General features: G+C 45.0%; 1 protein-coding gene across 12 annotated transcripts in view; it reads right to left on the bottom strand.

Moving 5' to 3' along the window:
* LOC100193624 (Terpenoid synthases superfamily protein) overlaps positions 1–16,371 on the bottom strand; it is a 36,537-nt gene extending 20,166 nt beyond the window's left edge. For 4 of the 12 annotated variants that reach the window (XM_020551295.3, XM_035966664.1, XM_035966666.1 and 1 more), the window contains exons 1-4: positions 16,149–16,369; positions 13,635–13,731; positions 8,126–8,205; positions 5,153–5,240 (exon numbers count right to left, since the gene is read on the bottom strand). The gene's annotated coding sequence lies outside the window, so the exon portion shown is untranslated. Of the gene's footprint in view, positions 1–5,152; positions 5,241–6,991; positions 7,091–7,191; positions 7,280–8,125; positions 8,206–13,634; positions 13,732–16,148 lie in introns of all 12 variants that reach the window. The other 8 variants (XM_035966665.1, XM_020551293.3, XM_035966667.1 and 5 more) reach the window with 7 other exon arrangements.
* Positions 16,372–17,028: the final 657 nt, after the last annotated feature.

Below are 17,028 nucleotides of genomic sequence, written 5' to 3'. Positions count from 1 at the left end.
GTTGAAGCGTGCTGCATATCTGTGTTTGACTCCGGCTGGCGAGGTGACGACTGCGGCGACGCCTGCCCCCGCATGGCACCATGCGCCGTCGCAATGGATGGTCCAGACCTTCTCTGTGGACGGGTCCGGCTGTGTAACTGGCCCAGTCCAGTCGACGACAAAGTCTGCCAGGACTTGCGACTTGATGGCTGTCCTGGGCTCGAAGCTGATGTGGTAGCCGGAGAGTTCGGCTGCCCACTTAGCAATCCTCACCGATGCCTCCGGGTTTCTGAATAGTTCGCCGAGCCCCCTGTCTGAGGTGACTCGGACCTTGAATGCTTCAAAGTAATGGCGCAGCTTGCGCGAGGACATGACAACTGCGTAGGCGATCTTCTCCAGCTCTGTCATGTTGCATTTGGACGGTGTCAGGACCTCGGAGACATAGTAAACAGGGCACTGTCTGACTGCGCCCTCGACTGTCTGCTCCTGCACTAGTGCTGCGCTGACCGCGTGCGGCGAAGCTGCGACGTAGAGCAATAGGGGGAGCGAGGAGTCGGGGCTTGTGAGGATGGCCAGCTCCGACAGGTACTGTTTTAGTGAGGCGAAGGCCGCTGCTTGCTCCGGTCCCAGGCGAAGTCTCTCGCACTGCGGAGTGTTTTGAGGAAGGGGAGACTTCGCTCGGCGGACCTGGAGATGAATCTGTTGAGAGCGGCCAATCTGCCTGTCAGACGCTGGACGTCCCTGGCGGACTGCGGAGGCGACATGTCGACGATGGCCTGGATCTTGGTTGGGTTGGCCTCGATGCCGCGGTGTGACACCAGGTAGCCCAATATCTTGCCCTGGCGAACACCGAAGACGCACTTTTCCGGGTTTAGGCGGAGTCGTGCATCTCGCATGTTCGCGAATGTCTCGGCCAGGTCGGCGAGATGGTCCTCCTTATTCTTGCTGGCGACGACGATGTCGTCCACATATGTAAATATATTTCTGTCGACCTGCCCTTCGAGTACTGTTTTGGTGAGTCTGGAGAAGGTGGACCCGGCATTCTTGAGACCCTCCGGCATTCTGACGAAGCAATAAGTGCCGAAGGGTGTTATAAAGCTGGTGCTGGCCTTGTCTTCCTCCTTCATGTATATCTGGTGATAGCCGGAGAAGCAGTCGAGGAGAGACATGACCTCGCATCCGGCCGCGCTATCGACTATTTTGTCGATCCGCGGCAACGGGAAATTGTCCTTTGGGCAGGCCTTATTGAGACTGGTGAAATCTATGCACATTCGCCATTTCCCGTTTTTTTTCTGCACCATTACGACATTGGAGAGCCACGTGGGGTAAGCCACTGGCACAATGAATTTAGCCTCCATGAGGCGGTGCACCTCCGCCTTGGCGGCCTCTGTCTTTTCGTCGGACATTTTGCGAAGCCTCTGCTTTTTGGGTCGCACCGAAGGGTCAATTCCCAAGCTGTGCTCAATTATGGATCGGCTGACTCCGACCAGGTCGAGGGCGGACCAGGCGAAGACATCTTTATTCTTGGCCAGGCAGCAGAGAAGTTTCTCTTCTTCAAGTGAGGTGAGGTCTTCGCTGATAGTTACTGTCTGCTTGGGCGTGGCCTGATCGAGGGGGACAGTCTTGGTCCCGTCTTGGCTCTGCAACTGTGCCTTGTCGTGCTGCTTATCGGTTGGGCTGGCGGGCGCGGGGACCTCGCGCTGGGTCGTGAGACAGTGTACATTCCTCTGACCAGGCACGAAGTCCCGCTCTATGTTGCGCGTCGTCTGCTGGTTGCCGTAGATTGTAATGGCGCCTAGCGGACCTGGTATCTTCATACATAGGTACAGCCCGTGGATGGCAGCTTCGAACTTATTGATGGAGCCCCGGCCCATGATGGCGTTGTATGGATATACCATGTCGACAATGTCGAAGGTTACTTGCTCACTTCGGGCATTGGGTGCTACACCGAAGGAGAGGGGCAACTCTATTTTGCCAACGGGAAAGGTGCCCTTGCCGCCGAAACCATACAACGGGTTGTCCGAAGGCTTCAGCAAGCTGTGGCTTATACCCATGCGGTCGAAGGCGTGGAGGAAGATGATGTCCGCCTGACTGCCGTTGTCGACTAGGACTTTGTGTAAGTCCCAGCCTGCGACGCTGCAATTGATGACCATAGCGTCGATGTGGGGGGCGCTGCGCAGGTCGACGTCTCGTGCGTCGAAGGTTAGCGGTATGTGGGACCACTTCGTCTGCACGACTGGGCCAGTGACGGCGACATGGTTGATGCTGCGGTAGTGGTCCCGCTTCTGCCGCTTGGTGTCGAAGTCGGTGCTGGACCCCCCTGTTATCATTTGAATGACTCCGCGATATGGTTGATCGGCGAAGTCTTCCTGCTTTGGGGCATGGGGGATGTTTTGATGTTGCTGGTGTGGTGGTGGTTGTGGAGGAGGTACGATTTGTACTTCCTGATGGTGTTGGTAAGCGTGGTGCGGTGGATGCGGAGCGGGAGCGTGGATATATGGTGGAGGGGGTGGCTGGTAATTATGCGCGACAATTCTGGGATTGTCGGCTGGCTGCGCCCGCGCCATTCTGTCTCTGGTTGCCTTCGTCTCGGGGCAGTCTTTGGTTTGGTGGGCGCAGTCTTCGCCGTGGAAAAGGCAGTAGAACCGGCGCGGCGGCTGCGCGCGTCCTCGGCCCCTGCCACGAGTTCCATTTCCGCGGCCCTGGGGGGATATTCTTGGCGACGAGGGGGGTCAGCAGCAGGCTGCTGGTTGGCGATGTTGTGCACTTGCTGCTGACTGCGGCCATCTCGACCGGAGTCTGGTTGCGGAGTCCTCGTCCACATGCGGCTGGACTGCGGGGCATCTTTGGGTTTCCGCTGTGACTCAACCTTGCGCTGGTGGAGCTCTTCGGATTTGGCATATTTTTCGAAGAGCTGATATAGCTCCTGCAAGCTCTTGGGTGGATCTCTGATACAGTGGCTGTAGAGGACGCCGGCCCGAAGGCCGCTGATGGCGTAGTGGATAGCGATCTGATCATCGACAGAGGGCAGCTGCGACTTGAGTGTTAAGAATTTGCGGTAGTACTCCCTCAGAGTCTCCTTTTTCAGCTGTTTGCAAAGCGAGAGCTCGGCCAAGGCGTCGGTGTCTGGGCGGTACCCTTGGAAGTTGAGCAGGAACTTGTCCCTGAGACTTCTCCACGAATCAATGGACAGCAGAGGCAATCTGGTGAACCAGGTGAGTGCTGGGCCCTCTAGGGCGATGATGAAAGACTTCGCCATTGTGGCGTCGTCCCCTCCGGCGGATGCAACGGCGACCTGATAACTCATTATGTATTGCGCCGGGTCGGTGCTGCCGTTGTACTTGGGATAGGTCCCCGCTCGGAAGTTAGCTGGCCAAGGCGTCACCTGCAGGTGTGGCGCCAGGGGACTTCGCTCGTCGAGGTAGTTGACTCCTTGGAATGGCGCGCCGTGCTGGAAGGTGTGGTCGCGCTGGGGGAAACGCGGGCTCTCCGGCCGCGCCCGGTGATGCAGGGGTGGGCCATGCTGCAGGCTAAGGTGGCCTTCGCGCGTGTCTTCCAGTTGCGCACGCTGCTGGAGGGGTGGCTCTTGCTGCAGGCCGAGGTGGCCTTCGCGCTGCATCAGCGCGATCTCGCGCTCGAGGTCTTGGGCCTTCTGCTCCTCGTCGCGTATCATTTGCCGCACCTTGGCTAGTGCGGACACACGTTGGCGCTTGGCCTTCAGTATCTCTTTCTGCCTCTGGAGATTGCGGTTCTTGAGGCGCAGGGCACGCAGCTGTAGCTGTTCTTCTGTTGAGACGCCGAGGACCTCACCGTCCTCGGTGAGGTCCGCGCCTTCCAGTGGGGCGAAGCCTGGGGGCGGCTGCGATTGTCCTTCGGTTCCGCAGGTGCGGAAGGTGTCGTCTTCGCCGGTGTGGGGAACATTGTCTTCAGTGGGCTCTTGGTGGGTGGATTGGGTGAGGACGAGGGACTTGCCCTTTCTTGTGGCCAGCAGTGCTGCCTTCGCAGCCTCGTCAGCCTTCGGGTTAGCTCTCTTGGGTGCCATCGCGGGTGGTTTTGTCGTAGCACGAACGGTGGGCGCCAAATGTTGGAACTTGCTCTCAGCAGCAAGGAGGCCAACAAGGGTGAACAGTGGTGACAACAGGGTTACGTGCTCGGGGGCAATAGCTCTGTTAATCCAGCCTCTCACGGGCACTGTGCGGGGGTATTTATAGGTATCTGAGTGCCCAGCGCCTCGTGTTAAGGACGCATGTGCCCTCAGACACCTAGTTTATTCCCAGAATATTCCCATAAAGCAGGGTTACAAGCTGTAATTACAAGCATGCCTTTACAAATTAGGCTCGTAACACAAAGGCGGTCACGCAGGGCCCGTTACAATGGGCCAGATCACACGTGGGCCTCAGAACTGAACGAGGCCGCGCCGCGGGAAGGCGTCGCCGCAGGCCTTCGTCTGGTGCCGAATGGAGCGAAGGGTGTCCCTGCCCGTTTTGTCTCTGTCAGACCAGCGACTGCGGCGAAGGCCTCGAGCGAAGGGTGGCGTCTTTGCCTTCGCCCCAACATGCACCCTTTGCATAACTCTTTTGTGATGCTAACAATGAAATTGTGCTGATTTAGTTGCTATTTGCACTGGAATGTGTCACAAGGTCAGCTCTATTTGACAATCTCTTGTCCATCTGTTTTTCCAGAGTACATATGTGCAATATTATTTTGGATTTTGCAAGTATTACAGATATAAATACGACTTGAATATTGACAGCTGTGTGTGAATCACCTAGGTTATATGAGACGATTGTGGCTTAAGGTGCAAGTTTAAATTCAATAGTTGCGTCTGTATTCCTTGAAATTGCAGCTTTACATATAGCTACCCCGAAAAATCATTTATGGTTAACACACTGCAACTACTGAATACATTGCAGCTTTACGTACAGCTTTACGTACAGCTACCCCAAATTTTGAAGAACAGAGACATTCAGTCTATGTGCAAAGTAAAATAGTGGCATCTTAGAACTTCAATGTTTGGTGGCCAAATGAAATATGTGTAGTATACAAGTTTTAGAATGGAGCATAGAAACTAAGAAATAGGTTGAAAAGCTAAAACCATGGAAACCCTAAATACTGAAAAAAGTTTGAAGAACATAGACACTTAACTAATTAGCTAAGTAAAATGGTGTCATACCTTGATGTATTTCAGGATGGACTAAATGTTGTCATTCTTGGAACATGTAGAATCTGGCATGCCTTTGCTAACCTAGGTGTGCTTCATTCTGCATGTAGTGTATATTATATTAATATGGAATAAAAGTTGTAGTTGTAAGCCTAAAAGGCATGCTTTGTTTTCATTTTATAACTAATGTATTTGCATATATACTTCTTAGGTGGTGATGAAAATTCATTGTTGGTCAGCTGATCTGTATTTTTGTCAACATTCTGTGATTAAAAGAAAAAGTGTAAGTTAACTTAGATGGTTGAAAAGAATGAGTATGTGCAGCTGAAATTCGGAGAGCTGCCTTTGTCTGGTGCCCTGGTGTGGATAGTCTTTTTTCAGACTCAGCTTCATGAGATAATAACATATTTAGGACAGCTCTAACAATAATTTGTAAGATAAATTCAATCACTCTATTTTATATTTCAATAGAAAAAGAGTGAAAAGCTACATCCTGATCAAAAACGGGTATTATACACGTATTTTAGGTTCATGTGAGGTTGTCGTATTGATCTAATTATATTATAAGTCATTGCTGAAAATTCAAAATTATTGAAGAAGAGATCGTCTTAGAGCTAGAAATAACAAGCTCCTGCTATTGCGGGCGAGTGCCTTTACCAACTGCTTCTTTCAACAATATTATACTCACGTTATTCCGTAGCTATTCTTTTATGATGTCGTGCTGATTAACTGGTTAAGCATTGTTCTTTTTTACCATCTGTTTTTGACAACTTAACAGATGGGTGTGTACTACTACTAATTACCAAGTGGACAATTTCAAATACTAGGGACCCTCAATCAACAAAAGAAGATCACAGTGTACATAAAAATCGAGAAATAATCAAGTAGTAAAGAATAAACCCAACTTATCATCTATCTAATGCATCATGAATTCATGATCCAAGAAGGTGACTCTTTCAAGAATAAACCCAACTTATCATCTTGTCGTATAGAACAGGTAGGACCATCAGCAGTGGATAGAGAGTTTATCCAATTGTTGACCTCATGTGTTGTATCGTACACATAAAGTTGAAGAAACTTGGGAGGCTGGTCGTTTACTGGCAATAATGATCCTATTGGATGGTGGACTTGACCGCATATCTTATAGATTGGAGGACCATGACCATCATTCACTGACCTATCAATATGGGCTCCCATAGATGTGAATGCAAACAAGCAATTATATTGCCTGATATTTTGCATGAAGGATTTAGATATCGAATCGCCATCAAACCGGGCTAGTGATAATAGTGGTTTAGGTCTAGGGCTGTAAGGAGGAAGACGGACTTTTCCACCTTTGCAACAATTATTGTAAACAATTGATCGATTTCCACTTGACTATCCTATTCTTTCATTATACCAGAAAAGAGCAGAACAGTGGGTACATTGGTAGCATGGTGGTCCATAGTAAGATCGAGCATGGTAAGAAGTTGCATTTCGTTTAGACAAAGTAGTATTAGCAAGTATTTTTTTAAAAGAATTACTTTAAAATATTTTCTCCCTTTGTTCTCGTCCACCTTTATGTGCAAATTTATAAACTTTTTTAGGTGCAGTATTCACCTTGTTTTTATTCAAATCCGTAAATTTTTATTAGGTATAGCTAGTAAGTGCAGTTTATTTTAAAAAATGGGTTACATCCAGAATTAGACGTACCTTTGAGTGCCTCAACAAAATCTGGGTCGAAGTGACCACATTGTAATGTTGAGGCCTATTGAGAGGATGCGAATGCACCTAACATAGTATATCTATCTTCTTAGCACTAGGTACCTATGCAGTATCCTTTTTTAAAAAAAAGGTCGATGATCACGCTACCTGAGGATGTTAACCTTCGCTCATTCAACAATTGTCTACGTATGCGACGAGCTTCCACAGGAGGTACAGACGATGGGGCGCAACATGTACTGATTTGTTCTAGCATGATAAATTTTTGTATGAGCATAACAATCCATGGATGATACTTTTTTCTGTTTAGACTCAGGAGATGTATGTAGACAGGGTACAAAGGCGCTTACTCCTCTTCTTTATGATGTTTAGAATAACATGTTCCATTTTGGATCAGCGATAATAATGTAGCAACTTGGAACCTTTCACGTTTTGAACCTGCGTTTTTTTCTAATAATACGTAAGCATATATACCTAGATCAAGTATATAGTGATCTTTCGGTATATAAATATACACTGATGTACCAGCAAAACAAGGAATACATGCAGTGTTTAATAATTCTAACGAAAAAATAGAATCACAATTGTACATGAACACATGCAATGTTTCATAATTTAAACGAAAAAATGGAGTCGCAAAGTCATTCATTCTTCTTGTACAGCTATGTAGATTAACTCTTGTATTCTTAGATATGTATTTGTTTTGTCAGATATGACAGGCACATGCAGTTTTGGTGATGAACATGACCTATGAAAAAATTACTTTAAATTATACATAGTCATTTTCTTGATTTTTTTGTTTAAGGATCTAAGGTCCTAAAACCAGAAGATGTCATATTTATGCATCCTTGTGTTGTAGATTCCATATCATAATGGATGGTGACTAGAAGAGATAATTTACATGACTGATATAAGAATCAAAATTTAGCGTTGTAAAACTTATAGTTAGCATATAGAAAACTTATAGTTAGCAGATAAAAGGATTTCATTCAGAACTGATGATAAGTATGCTTCATGCAAAATGTTCTCTTAATGTTTGAATGCACACTTATGGAGGAACTCTTAGCTGAAGCTATCTCAAGCATAATAGGTATTTATTTGTATGAAACTATACATAGTCTTCAAAACCAGAAAATCATTTTTAAGGAACATGAAAGCACGTTGCTGAAGGAAAAAAAAGGATCCCAAAGAGGAATCAAACAGCTAGATTTAGATCATACTTTAGTAAGCATAAAACGGCTTACAGAAAACTAATAGCATCTAGAATTTCAAAAGTACTCTTACCAATGATACACGACACAACGTCCGGTGCAGCAATGTTTGAGGACCCTTGAAGGTGCCAACTTCCTTTCCGTCGTTGTAGGCTAAATAAAAAGGCAGGTATATTAGCGATTCACAGTTTTTCTAAAAAATATAATACAAAATTTGAAGCAGTCAGAAATATGACAAAAAGGAAATTTTCTTATTATGAAAGCTGACAAAGCAGCGCTAAGTCAGCACGAAGAAGATACAACATGCATGACAGCATTTCATCTGTGTCTCCAATGCGGTTTAGCTCATGGATGGACAACGTAACGAAGCGAAAATAAAAGTGCAGCAACACAGACAGCGATTCGCGGAGCAGAACACGACGACTAAAGAAGAATGATAGAAGAGATGATTTTGGAACACTATCGATATTGGAAACCTTGATACGTAAGCCTTCATAGTGTAAGTCACCTATTTCCACTTTCTTCCTTATTAACATTTTTGGATACCTTAAAATGGGGATGAGAAGGAAGCTTGTATGATGTACGAGAGTATGCGTCATGCAGGCATTGTTCCAGATGGAAAGTTGTGTTGCATTTTGGACATTGGCAATGACAGGGGTGGACATTGGCAATGACAGGGGTGATTGTGATGTTTCTCATAATGCGAAGGGTGTAACATAATTACATAATTTTCACAGAGATTTATTAACTTGATGAAGGGACTTCTCTATGATGGCTGAATGGCTATGAGCTCTCCAGTGCAGGACACACTGTTTGCTCCATTTGTTTCCTCCACTTCCACACTGCCATCATATGGACAAGGAATGCAAAGCAGTAACCTGAAATGTGGCAGTTAAATCCGTGGACAACTACCAATGGTGTGACCGATACAGGTTAGCCTTTGTATTGTGCAAATAATCATATAAGAAGTCTGCATTTTGAAAATGCTCCTTTTGTTCAAAGTGTTACATCAACAGTTTTAACTTCCAGTTACTTGAGATATAGCATCATACTGAAAATTTCCCTGCTTTTCAAGTTTCATGTTTAGAAAGATTTTCTCCATTTGTTTCTAAATACATTTAACCATGCTGTTATTTTCTAGATTTTTTCCTATAGAATCTTTTTTTACCATCTGTAGCACCTGTAAAGCTATGAGTTTGACAGATCTCAAAGATCACAGTAATTCATGAAAGCAATTAAATGGATGCACTCCACACATTAAGCCAATGCCATTTTACTAATAAGTTGATTGATGCTTCATGGACCATTCAAACTGCACCTAGAGCTTTAGAATGTAATTGATTGCATTGTCCCTAGGTGGTTCATTAATCCATGCCTCTTTTTTCATTGTTCGGTTAGCACATAAGCAACAGCAACTCTTCAGAGTTCAGATTGTTGTTGCTGCTTCTTTTTCTGAAACAGAAACAACAAAGGTCTGTCTCTCCTCGTCAGTGCTAAAGCAGTTTGACATGGCGTAAGCCTTCTAAGCTCCTCAGAAGGCATAATGCAATCAATTACATTCCTCTAGGTGCAGTTTGAATGGTATTACCATTGCTAGAAATATTGGCTACGAGGAAGGATTAAAAAATCCGAAGAACAAAAGCCGCTTTTTTCCATTGAAAACATCCATACCGAGTACAGAAGCACATAATTCAATGAATATAAAACTGAAATAAGATGTACTGAAGCACATCCATACGTAGGCGAGAAGGGACAACGAGAGAGGCGACACATGCAAGAAGAATCGAGAGGCAAGAAGAAATTAGCGGCTCGGCTGGTCGGACGATGCAGCAAGGTGGGAAGCCATGGACCTACTGTCGTCACGTCGTCGGAGTGGAATCAAACCGCTCCCCTTTTCGCTAGAAAGAGAGAGGACTCTAGAAGTATAGCACGCGGGCGAGCGGGGGGAGGTGGAGTTTTGGGGGAAGAGGAGAGAGCGCGAGATGTGAAGGAATAAATCGAACGACGAACCCTAAACCCTAAATGGCAGCATGAGGATTCCTAGTCAAACCCTAGCAAGAAAAAAACGTACGAGGGGGGAGGGGGAAGAGTCGCTGCCGCTGCCGTGTCTACTCCAACCCCAACACGACGAACCCTAGCAATGGGAATCGGAATGTGGTGGAGGGGGTGGGGTGGAACATAAACAACGGACTCGTGGGTATCTTCTATCGGAACAGTGACCCCACGGCAAATCCGCCAAGAACAAAGCTCCTTCGGAGGAAGAACTCCAACATCGACAAGACGGAGGAGATCCGATTAAGAGACAACAGACATATGGTTACCTACGAAGGGCAACTGGTTGTTGGGGTCGATGGGAGGGATCACTACCACAACAGAATTCTAGTTCTTCCGCTTGGGCGCCATCGCAATCTCGTCGGCGGATTGAACAGAAGCAAAATCAGAGAGAAACAGAGGTATGGCTTGAGGCAGAAAGGTGAAGTTAGGGCTCAAAACACAAAGGAATGCGACGACGTGATAAAGATGGGGTTTTCTCGGGCTGGACACGTTTCTAAAAAGTGCTAAGTCATCACTCGGGAAAGACGAGATTTCCAGGCATAACTCGGCAGTTACCTCTAAAGTGCCGACGTGGCCCAGCATAACTCGGCTGTTACCTCTAAAGTGTCGACGTGGCTCAGCATAACTCGATTGTTACCTCTAAAACGCTGACGTGGCCCAGCATAACTCGGTTGTTACCTCTAAAGCGCCGACGTACCCAAAGTAACTCGGTTATTGCCTCTAAGACGCCGACGTCGCCAAGCACCACTTGGCTGTTACCTCTAAAACGCCAACGTGGCCTAGCATAACTCGGTTGTTGCCTCTAAGACGTCGACATCGCCAAGCACCACTTGGTCGTTACCTCTAAAACACCAACGTGGCCCAGCATAACTCGGTTGTTTTATCAACAACTTATTTTATATTAAAGTATGGAAAGAGTAGTATTTTTACAGACCAGGGTACAGTCTTTTAAATAAGCAAAAGTAATATATGTTAAATATTACCAAAGTTGATAGTAGAATTTACACGTATGCACTATTTGTATGCAATACAATAAACATCTAAAATCTATGGAGGTATACTAAAAATACGGTAGAATCATAAATGAAAACAGATTCCTTAGAATTTTATAGTATGCAGCAATTGTAGATAGGGAGCGGGGAAGAGGAATGAAAGAAATAAGAAATTGAAATAGATTTGCAATGATAAATAGTTTCATCATGAAAACATAGTAAAATGTATTTGCACCTGCTTTGCAAGGACCAAATATATTACCACCTTTTATATCCTGTAACAACTCTTCCAATTTCATATGAAATACTCTTACAGGAATATCAGGTGCATCTGAAGATTTTTGGCTAGAGTGTTGAAGACCATCTACAATTTCAGGCCACTTTGCATTGCATGTAAATGTTACAAAAAAGTCGGGTGGACCATGGACTCTGCAGATGGCTATGCTATCATGGTAATTTTGTATCATATATCGTCGTCCACCAATGTGTGACGCCGGAAGTACGATTGTTTTTCCCATTTCGTCACCGTTTATGCAGCCTTTACTAACAGCATCTAATATGCCTTGAAGGTTTTCTATTCGTAATTTGTCTTGATTATTCAGAATATACATAAGTCTATTTTCATCAATACAGGCACGAGCATCAACTGTAGCCTAGTTTGATAGTGTCCCATAAGACAGAAATGGATTTGGCTGGCCAACCTTGTAATGAAATTGATAGCAATAGTATTCTTGCATGGTTATATGAGCCCTTGAATTTGTTCCTCTAACCCTTGTATCACTATATGCTACACCAACTTGGAACCCACGCTCTCCATATGGAAACAGAAGTGGATATTGGAGAGCCATATATGCTGGATGCAATGATGAAATACGCCTCAATTCCAAATTTCTTGTCTCTATAATAATGTCTCGTTTGAAGGTATCAAGTGAGAAATCACCAATAACAAGCATGGCTAAATCATCGGTTGTTGGCATATTGTACTGCACAGGATCTCCTTCTCTAGCCCCAATAATTCTGATGATAAATTCTTCATTTGTGTGTTCATTAAGCCTTTCCCTGGCAAGCCTAAATTTCTTAGCAAAGGGATTGTGCTCGTCCAACATCTTTGATAATTCTTGTACAATATCTTGTCTTATAGAAGAGGTAGGACCATCAGCAGTGGATAGAGAGTTTATCCGATTATTGACCTCATGTGTTGTATCGTACACATAAAGTTGAAGAAACTTGGAAGGTTGATCATTTAGTGACAGTAATGATCATATTCGATGGTGGACTTGGCCGCATATCTTAAAGATTGGAGGACCATGACCATCATTCATGGATCTATCAATATGCGCTCCCATAGATGGGAATGCAAACAAGCAATTATATTGCCTGATATTTTGCATGAAGGATTTAGATATGGAATCGCCATCAAACCGGGCTAGTGATAACAGTGGTTCAGGTCTAGGGCTGTAAGGAGGAAGACGGACTTTGCCACTTTTGCAACAATTATTGTAAACAATTGATCGATTTCCACTTGACGATCCTATTCTTTCATTATACCAGAAAAGAGCAGAACAGTGTGTACATTGGTAGCATGGCGGTCCATAGTAAGATCGAGCATGGTAAGAAGCTGCATTTCATTTAGACAAAGTAGTATTAGCAAGTATTTTTTTTAAGAATTACTTTAAAATATATTCTCCATTTATTCTCGTCCACCTCTATGTGCAAACTTATAAACTTTTTTTAAGTGTAGTGTTCACCTTTTTTTTAATGCGTAATTTTTATTAGGTGCAGCTAGTAATTGCAGTTTATTTAAAAATAGATTATATCCAGAATTAGACGTACCTTTGAGTGCTTTAATAAAATTTGGGTCGAAGTGACCACATTGTAATGTTGAGGCCCGTTGAGAGGATGTAAATGCACCTAACATAGTGTATTTATCTTATTAACACTAGGTACCTATGCAGTCTCCTTTTTTATTTAAAAAAAGGTAAATGATCACGCTACCTGAGGATGTTAACCTTCGCTCATTCAACAATTGTCTACGTATGCGACGAGCTTCCACAGGAGGTACAGACGATGGGGCGCAACATGTACTGATTTGTTCTGGCATGATAAATTTTTGTATGAGCATAACAACTCATGGATGATATTTTTTCCGTCTAGACTCAAGTGATGTCTGTAGACAGGGTATGAAGGCGCTTACTTCTCTTCTTTGTGGTGCTTGGAATAACATGTTCCATTCTGGATCAGCGATATTAATTTTTATATACTAATAATGTAGCAACTTGGAACGTTTCACGTTTTGAACCTGCGTTTTTTTCTAAGAATACGTAAGTATATATACCTAGATCAAGTATATAGTGATCTTTCGGTATATAAATATACACTGCTGTATTAGCAAAACAAGGAACACATGTAGTGTTTAATTATTTTTAACGAAAAAATGGAATCACAATTGCACAGGAACACATACAATGTTTCATAATTTAAACTAAAAATGGAGTCGCAATTGTACATATGTGCATGAACTGATAGATTAAATACCTGGTTGAGAGTCACTGAACTTGAGATGACCTGATAAGATTGATGAAATTCAACTGGTTCTCACGGACTACGATTTGTAACTCTAGCTTCTCCTGGCCTGTTACGAAGAAAAATCAAAATCAGTAGCTGCCGCAGTCAAGGTACAAACATATTATATAGCGAAATTAGTATGTTATACGCAGGAGCAGGAAGCTAACAAAGAGCACCCCGTTTTTTTATGTATATGTTAACGATCTCATAACCCACTGTAATTTATGGAGAAGTTATGCTATGCCATCAATTCTCAATTAATTTTGCAATTCTTAGGATAACATGAAGCGAAACGCGCCTGAGATGTCACCGGGCTCATAGGACATGGTGAAATTGGCAGCGACGACAAAAGTATAGCAGACCAAAAATACATGACCCTGCTGAAGGATGGCATCTTCTTGCTCGAGTCCGTTAACGCTCAGGCTGAGGTACTGTGTCTGGAAGCTGCCAGATGTCACCGAGCAGGAAGCTGGGAAAGGAAGGCTACTGAACAGGATTCACGAAGCAGAAAGCATGGAGGCTGCATACTTCCTAACTCTATCTAGACTTGTGTTGTCAGAAACAGTGCGACATTTTTTTTGGGTGGAAGCAAATTACCTTGTAGACTTGTACGGATCACAATCCCATCTACTGAATTTAACAAAGGTTGATTGATCCAGCGTCTGCACTGCTTACAGATCTAATATTTATGCATACTGTTTCACTTCTCATGCTTGATTATGACTCAGGAATAAGATTATTGTTAGCGTATTTGGGAAAGGATTGACATAATGTTTTCCAGCGTCTTAATCATCTTGATTATGTGGACAAACACTGACAAAAGACTCAAGTGCAATTGCTCTTATCAGTGACTTAGAAGACTCTAAATACAGTTCATTTTCATTTAACAAAAGGAGGGAATTAGAACTACGTCGTATAATACATCAAATACACACACTATTCGTTTGGACAGCATCCAAATCCAAGCAATTTTGTATTCCAATTACAAGCATCTCGGCGCGTGTAGAGCCATGCTTGGCGCGCGTGTGCAGCTGAAGGGGTGGCAACAGGCAGCTGTTGCACTTGGTTCTGCGTTTGGGGCCTTGCTTGACCCAAGGAGGGCTGATCTTATAGCTGCTCTTGGAGAGACTACTGGGAAACCAGCGTTTGAGCGTGTGCTGGAACGAATGAAGAACAGTGCAGAAGGCAGGGTAAACACATATTGCCCCCCCCCCCCCCCCCCCCCTCTTTGTGTTCTAGCTACCCTAGTTTAAGGCTGGGAATTCCTTGATTGTTTTCGGCAATAGCAGGTTTTGTAAATAAGGTGCAGAATTACCACATCAAGCTATAATAGGTTTTTTAAATCAAGTGCAGAATTACCACATTAGTGAAACACAGTTGTTTACTTGTTTTTCTCATTTCAGAACGAAATTACACAATGATCGCCAACAGGACGATACTCTGTACTAGAATGGTCATGAATACCATTTCCCTTATTTTCCATGGATTTTTTAGCAAGCTGATGTAATCAAGGACATATCTGATTAAGTTACTATTTTATGATTAATCGTGCTGTAGTCAGTTGCTGCTGCATTAGATTTCCTTAGTATCATCGGATTAGCAAATTTATGTGCAACTAAGATATGCCAAAACAAAAACTCATGCCAACTTGCAGTTATATTACCATTTTCATGTGCAGCAAAGATATTGTTGTTGCCTGAATTTCTTCCACTGGCCCCATGTCACTGATAGAGTTATTCCTCTAGGAAGTACAGTTCTTTCTCCCGGTGGGCACTTGTAGGCCGCCCAGCGCTAGGCCGACGCCCACCGCCTCCATTGCTCGCTGTGGTGCTCTGCTGCTGCGCGCGGGGGGAGCGGGGAGGGACGCGGCGATGCCGCCCAGCGCCAGGTCGACGCCCACCGCCTCCATTGCTCGCTGTGGTGCTCTGCTGCTGCGCGCGAGGGGAGGGGCGAGGGACGCGGCGACCAGTTGGGCTACGGCTCAATCTCTGAGTGATCCGGAGGTGAGGTGTAAAGAAGAGGAGAGAGATAGGGCCGAGCAGGCGGTGCTAGCTGGTGGCGGAAATGCAGTGACGGGTGTGATCGAGCAGGACGCACCAGGAGATGAGCAGCAGATACATCTAGGCGCCGAGTGACGACTTCACGGACCGGCCGCCGCGGTTCTCCGGCGCCGAAGAGGCCACTGGCGCGGTGGGTCGCGTTGGCAAGCATCCGGGGGTTGTCTTCCTTCTCCTCCTCGCGGGAGCAGGAGCCGCGCGAGGCCACGACGCCCGGCGGCCCCGAGTCCGTGGCGCACAAGGTGAGGGAAGAGGACAGCGAGTACTACCGGATGCACAAACCGTATGCAACACATTGTTGTGGCCTAACGATTGGGAAAGCCGGCACCGCCGACGCCGCCATGTCTACCCTAAACCCTAGCAATGGGAAACCGGAGTGGGATGGAGCAGATGGGGTGGAGGAGGGCGGGGGAGGGAGCACGATTACCTGGAACTCTGGAGCGCCGCCGATGGCCGAGAATGCAGACGAGCGGGGAAGATGAGGTTTTTTGGGAGAGGAGAGTGCGAGATTGGAGATGGGGAGGAGGAGAGAGCGTGAGATTTGGAGACGCTGGTACGAGGAGAGACCTAGAACCATCTACAAACGACGGACACAGGGAGGAACGCTGCCACCACTCGATGGAACGGCAAAGGAATTTTTTGGCGACGTGGACGCACGGGGGAGCCAGATTCCTTCCTGCTTTAAAGTATAGGAAATCTCTGAAGCAAATATATATCAACAAAAAATAAGGGCTTCAGCTTCTTTTGTTTCAAGCAATAAGTGGCTTCAGTTCTTGCTAACCTTATTGCAATAAAAATGGGCACATATGGACTTTCTTCAGTATGTAAAGCCTAACGCGTTTGCTAGTTCCGCGTTCATAGACTTAAATTCTTAATTCTACTAGTAACTTGTCCGCGCTTCGCACGAGCGTTCTGACAATTGTTTAAACAATCAATTTGATATGTAAATAGTAGGCAAAATGACATTGTATATTTACATAAGCAATATGTTGGGGACTTGTTCTCAAGTGCTAAGAGTTAAGAACAAGGCAACATAGAAAATGTTAATCGTTAACGTCCTTCGTCCTCCGAAGCATTATTTCCCCTAGGATATAATAACTTGTGGACGAAGGTTATGAAGGACATACCTTCATAAATTCATCAAACAATGACAAAGGATAAAATATAAAGAATGTAAGAGAAAACATGAACAATCATTTATTATTACTGAACATAAACAAAAATATCATTGAGCTATAAGTGTACCTTCAATCGGAAGGAAATGACAGTACAAGCGTGACGCAAAAAGCAAATGCCAAGTCAGCGTG

Source organism: Zea mays, chromosome 4, assembly GCF_902167145.1.
Source record: "Zea mays cultivar B73 chromosome 4, Zm-B73-REFERENCE-NAM-5.0, whole genome shotgun sequence".
NCBI lineage: Eukaryota > Viridiplantae > Streptophyta > Magnoliopsida > Poales > Poaceae > Zea > Zea mays.
Note: the sequence above shows the minus strand (reverse complement) of the source record. Positions and strands in the feature narration are given on the sequence as shown.